Below are 6,000 nucleotides of genomic sequence, written 5' to 3' on the forward strand. Positions count from 1 at the left end.
TTTTGGTGCTTCCAACCTGATGTGATCCAGAGAAAGGTTAGGTCACTGCTCTCCTGGCCTGCATTCTGGTCTTTACTGAAGAAGGGTTCCTGCTCTCCTGTAGCCACCAGCACTAGAACACCTCTTGGCCTTAGCACTAATGCTCCTCTTCACCTTGGAACTGTGACCAGGGCCCTTGTTCCCTTGGGACCAACTACAAAAGCTCCTCTCCACCCTCGAATTATGACACAGAACTATATATAGGAAATAGAGTTAAGCAAATAACTGTATCCAGTGCCAACAAAGGATCCTCAGTAATCTCTTTCCAGTCAACCAACTACCCTTTATTAAGCACTTATTATATGCCCAGCACTGTGGTAAATGCTAAAAATACAAAGAAAGGCAAAAAGTAGTTTTCTCTCAATGAGCTCACAGTGTAATGGGGAGAAAACATATAAAAAACTATGTACAATCGATACGTACAAGTAAATTGGAAATATAAGAAGGAAGGAACTAACATTAAAGGGAAAGGCTTTTTGTAGAAGGTGGGACTTTGGGTGAGACTTGGAGGAAATCTGGGAAGCTATGAGGCAGAGATGAGGAGGGAGAGGGTTCCAAACATGGGCAACAGTATGAAAATACCAGGATTTGGAAGATGGAATATTCTCTCTGAGAATAACAAGGAGACCAATGTCACTGGATCACAGAGTATGTGGAGGAGAGCATAAAAAAAAAAGTAAGAAGGGGGTAAATTATTGAGGGCATTAAAAACCAAACAGAAGATTTTTATACTTGACCTTGGAGGTAATGGGGCTTAGAGGGGCAGGGGTAAGGACTGGAATTTATCCAACAAAAGTGCCACTCTCTCTTCTATCCATATCAACTCCTTGGCAAACCAATACAACTCCATACTGTCTTCTTCTCTTGAATTCTTAGCCCTGCTATCATATTACCAGTTATGCCCAGCCAAAACCTCGCCTTGTATTACTCCTACCATTCATTGCCTTCATGCCTACTCACATGCTACTGAATGTGGAGAAAATGATGAAACAGTTCTGACTGGGTCCACTACAGATTTATGCTCCATAACCTCAACTGGGCCATCACTGGATTTAATGACCATCTCTAGGCTGATGATTCTCAAATCAACTTTTCTTCCCTAATCTTTCTTCTCACCTCTAATCTCCAACTGCCTTTCAGACATCTTGAACCAAATGTCCATCAGACTATCTGAAACTCAATATATCCAAAACAGAACTCATTTCCCCCCCAAACCGTCCCTATTTCTTACCTTCCAAATTATTGTAGATGGTAACATCCTCCCAGTCCCTCAGGCCCAACACCTATATGTCATCCTGAATTCCTCACTATTTCTCAGCCCAATATCCAAGCTGCTGCTAAATTCCTCAAAGAGGCCATTTCTCATTATTTTCTTAACTCCTTGATAATGAACTATACAACCTATCTCCTGACAGAGAGGTAATGTGCCTAAGGTGAAAAACAAGACATACATTTTTGGACATGGCCAGTAAAGGAATTTTTTTAATTGGGGTGAGTAGGGGAGAAAGAAAATAAGGGTTTGTTAATTTTAAAAATAATTTCATTTTTGAGGGCAGCTAGGTGGCACAGTGGATAAAGCACCGGCCCTGGATTCAGGAGTACCTGAGTTCAAATTTGGCCTCAGACACTTAACATTTACTAGCTGTGTGACCTTGGGCAAGTCAATTAATCCTCATTGCACCAAAAACATGTAAATGGTGAAAAAAAAATTTTTTTAAGTATCTATACTACTTTTGCCTCTTAATCCCCTACCTTCCACTCACTTCTCAACACTTGCATTCCAGATCTTGAGGCTATCACTTGATTGAAATGGTTTTCTCCAAGGTTACCAATCATTAGCAAATTCCTAAATCTGATGACCTTTTCTCAGACTTCATACGACTTTGCCTCTCTATAGCTTTTGGCATTGTTAACTATTACTATTGCCTAGAATACTCTTTCTTCCCCTGACTTTTTTTTGGGGTGGGGTGGGGCAATGAGGGTTAAGTGACTTGCCCAGGGTCACACAGCTAGTAAGTGTAAAGTGTCTGAGGCTACATTTGAACTCAGGTCCTCCTGAATCCAGGGCTTGTGCTTTATCCACTGTGCCACCTAGCTGCCCCCTCTCCTGACCTTTGAGACATCTCTCTCCTTGCTCTTCGCCTACCTCTCTGACTACTCTTTCTCAATATTTGTTCTGCATTATAATCAATTTATATTGCTCTCCTTAAGAAAACCTAAGATGGGCAGTTAAGTGGCACAGTGAATAAAGCACTGGCCCTGGATTCAGGAGGGCCTGAGTTCAAATCTGGCCTCAGACCCTTGCCACTTACTAGCTGTATGACCCTGGGCAAGTCACTTAATTCTCATTGCCCCACAAAAAAAAAAAAAGAAAACCTAAGATTTTGTCTTGGGTCCTCTCTTCTTTTCTCACTATACTTTCTCTCCTATCCATCCCTTCTAAGATTACCTTCTATTTATTCAGTATTTATCTTGTATATTATGAGACATACATGTATGTGTGCATATATATACATATATATACATACATATATATATATAGTATATAGTCTCCTCTATTAAAGTGTAGTCTCTTGAGGATGGGTACTTCCTTTTTTTCCCTTTTATTCTTTTATACTTTTTCTTTTTATACCCAAGGTTTAGCACGGTGTCTGGTACATAGTAAGTGCTTAAAAATGCTTGCTGATTGACTGTTTCAGTGTTGAAGGACTTGTGCTTTGAGATAATAAAGCAATATCTTATTAGCCTGATGGGACTTATTCCTAGAAATATCAGAAACTTGATAAGCTATAAAAAGACAAAGAGGGGGGCAGCTAGGTGGTGCAGTAAATAAAGCACAGGCCCTGGATTCAGGAGGACCTGAGTTCAAATCCAAACTCAGACATTTGACATTAGCTGTGTGACCCTGGGCAAGTCACTTAACCCTCACTGCCCTGAAAAAAAACAAAACAAAACACAACAATGAAAAGTCCTCACCTTTCCTTTCCTTCCTCCTCTCCTTTAATCATGTTTCTTGAGACTTGGCAGCTCTTCCTTGGGATTCTAGCAACTTCCAGTTGCAATGGCAGCTATGAATACCTGGCAGTGAATAATGTGTTTGCCAGGGGAGGCTGAAACTGGAACTCAAGTCCAGGCTGGCCGCATCTTTTGCTTTGCATTTCTTTCTTTGAACACAGGTGACTGAACAGCAACCCTGAGAGATGACTGTTTCCTGTTTTGGCAGCTATCTTGTGAGTTCAAAAATTTCTCAGTTTCTGAATAAGTTCCTATGCTCAGCAGCAACTATATCACTTCCGGGAGGTCTCCAAGAGAGATGCTGAAACTGAAAGGGCTGAGAAAGCCCAAATTATGTCTTGACTGATTAGATCTGGGCTTGGGCATTATTTGTGTGTCTACTTGTATGTACAAGAGAGAAACAAGGTGAATGGAAAATATTTTTGTAGTCCCAAGTTACGTTCCAAGAGAGTACAATGATAGCAGTATATTATTGTTTTACATTGTATTTGATCATGAATGCTTGCTTTAAGCATTTTTGTGGTAGAGAAAAATAGCTAACTTATACCTGATACCTATTAGATACATATAGTACCTTATCTTAAAATTTCTATGAATTTCTTTTAGGAAAGACTTATGAGCCATAGCTAACCTTTATTTGGAGATTCTCCCTAGAATTCAGAGGGGGGAAATGAGCCAGAGAGTTTGAATCCCCTGTTAGGGGTTAGACTCTCCTCTGTTAGGAGTCAGGCTCCTCCAGGATTGAACCCAGTCAGTCCTTTTGGGCACCTTGTAGGAAGGGGTGCCTCTTGGGCCAGAAGGGACATGCAAATATATTCATGAAAATATGTATTTACCTTGCTTCCAAAAATCTCATGGTTTTAAGGATTAATGTAAATAAGTCCCAAGCTAAACCTTTAGGAAGGTGCCTTAAAGAAAGCTCTTTCCATTAGAAACCTGGTCATCTTGCTATTGAGGAGACACAAAGGGAGCTTTCAGGAAATGTCTACTTTAGGCTGAGGACTGAAAAATGTTTGTATCTTGGGTAGCAAAAATATTAGAATATAGAGTACTTTCTAAATAAGAATTTAGGGAACTTTCAGCAATCTCTAGAGTTTTTCATTTGCATTTTGAAGCAGATAAACATACCACATGTTTCATTCTACCAGGAGAATGTATTTTAAAAGTTCACTCAGACTTCTAGGAGCCAAGATGGCAGGGTAAGTAGGAAATCAATCGTTTGAGTTCTCCCATATTCACCTCCAAAAACCTATAAAATAAGCACCCCAAAATGAATTCTGGAATGGCAGAACCAGAAAAAAGTTGGGGTGAAACAATCCTCTAGCCCAAGAAACTTGGAAGATGGGCAGAAAAGGTCTGTCTCACTCGGGTAAAGGGAGGGGGGTGAAGGGGGGGGTGAATGCAGTCCAGAAGGGAGAAAGAAAAATTTAGAACTCGAAATTTTGTGAAAATGAATATTAAAAAATGTCTTTACATACAATTGGGGGAAAATACCATTTTTAAAAATTTCACTCATTAATGTCAAACAATGTCATAAATGTAACAGGGTTCTCATAATTATCCAATAAAATCCCATTCGATCCAAAATGTACATGAGTGCTCACTTTGGCAACACATATACTAAAATTGGAACATACAGAGAAGATTAGCATGGCCCCTGTGCAAGGATGACATGCAAATTCATGAAATATTCCAAAATGTACATGAAATAACACTGAAAAAGGTGTTGGTATGAATTACTTTTCCACTTCCTGGCCATACATGTTCACTATGATGTGTAAATTTGTGAGAGAATATGCCCCAGGTTTGTGGGGGAAATGTTTTGTTGCTACTTTATTTTTTCAATTATGCTATTTCATTAAATGTATTTGCTTCAGGGGTAAAGTGATAGCCCACATTCCCAAATGAAGACAAAAGTATAGTAGAGAATAAATAATTTCTGAAGTACAAAACAAACATTTTCATTTCTTAACCACCTAAATTCAAAAGAAAATAAATGAAAACATTTCTACCTTTTTTTCCAACAAGGAAAGGGCCAACCAGCAGAAGAACTTTTCCTTAGAAAAAGTTGAAAGTCAGTCACTATAGGACTAAAGCTTCTTTAAAATGCTCTGGCTGGTGCTTTTAGAATGCCTGGAAGCCAGCAACTTCAATTCAGTTACTAGCACAGTTCTTTGATCCTCTGGGAATGGTTGTAGCTGAAGAAGCCAGTTAGCTATGTGGTCAATGTGGTTTGACTACGGGTGCCACAGAGAATATCCAGTTCATCTTTATTGATACCAATTTAGCTCCACCCTCTTGTCTTATTTCAAATTTGTATGTTGAGAAGGCAGACCATTGGTTGGACCAGCAGCTTGAAGCCTCCCTTCTCTGACAGTAACTCAGGGGAGGGGGAGGAAATTAGTGTGAGGTGAAAGAAGGCAGGAAGGGAGGAGCTCCCTTTCTTGCCTGACTTCTGAAAACCATAGCTGAACCAAACATCCTGGACCCAGTGTTCCAGAGAGTTACCACTTATATTAACACACCAATCGAGCCCAGTCTTCTGGAGTGCAATTATCTTTTTTTTTTTTTTACTACAAATATCGAGGATAGTAGAAGCTGAAAATTTTAATGGAATTCTGGGATGTAGAGCTGCTAGGATTCTCAGAGTTCACCTAACAAAAATCTGCAGAGAAAGAGCACTGACACAGAGAAGAACAGGGAAGGCTTCCCAGAGAAGATGACACCTGAGTTGAAAAAAGACAAGGATTCCGAGAGGTGTAGATGGGAAAAAAGAGTGTATTCAAGCAAAAGGAATGGTTTGTCTCAATTCATGGAGGTGGGAGGTGGGATATGGAGTTTGGGAAATGGTTAGTAATTTGGTTTAACAGGAATGTTGAGTTTGGAAAAATAATAATAATAATTAAATACCAAAACTAGTACTTGTCCCTAAAAGAAAATGTTGAG

General features: G+C 39.5%; 1 protein-coding gene and 1 non-coding gene across 2 annotated transcripts in view; one reads left to right on the top strand and one right to left on the bottom strand.

Annotated features, from left to right (window-relative positions):
- The window catches only part of LOC122734527 (cytidine monophosphate-N-acetylneuraminic acid hydroxylase-like), a 106,314-nt gene extending 101,065 nt beyond the window's left edge, over positions 1 to 5,249 (bottom strand). Inside the window, exon 1 of the mRNA XM_043975414.1 lies at positions 5,067 to 5,249. The gene's annotated coding sequence lies outside the window, so the exon portion shown is untranslated. The remainder of the gene's footprint in view (positions 1 to 5,066) is intronic.
- Positions 4,651 to 4,756, top strand: LOC122737576. The gene has a single exon (XR_006354402.1). It is a non-coding gene; the product is annotated as a U6 spliceosomal RNA (small nuclear RNA).
- Positions 5,250 to 6,000: the final 751 nt, after the last annotated feature.

Source organism: Dromiciops gliroides, chromosome 1, assembly GCF_019393635.1.
Source record: "Dromiciops gliroides isolate mDroGli1 chromosome 1, mDroGli1.pri, whole genome shotgun sequence".
In the NCBI taxonomy this organism is placed as follows: domain Eukaryota; kingdom Metazoa; phylum Chordata; class Mammalia; order Microbiotheria; family Microbiotheriidae; genus Dromiciops; species Dromiciops gliroides.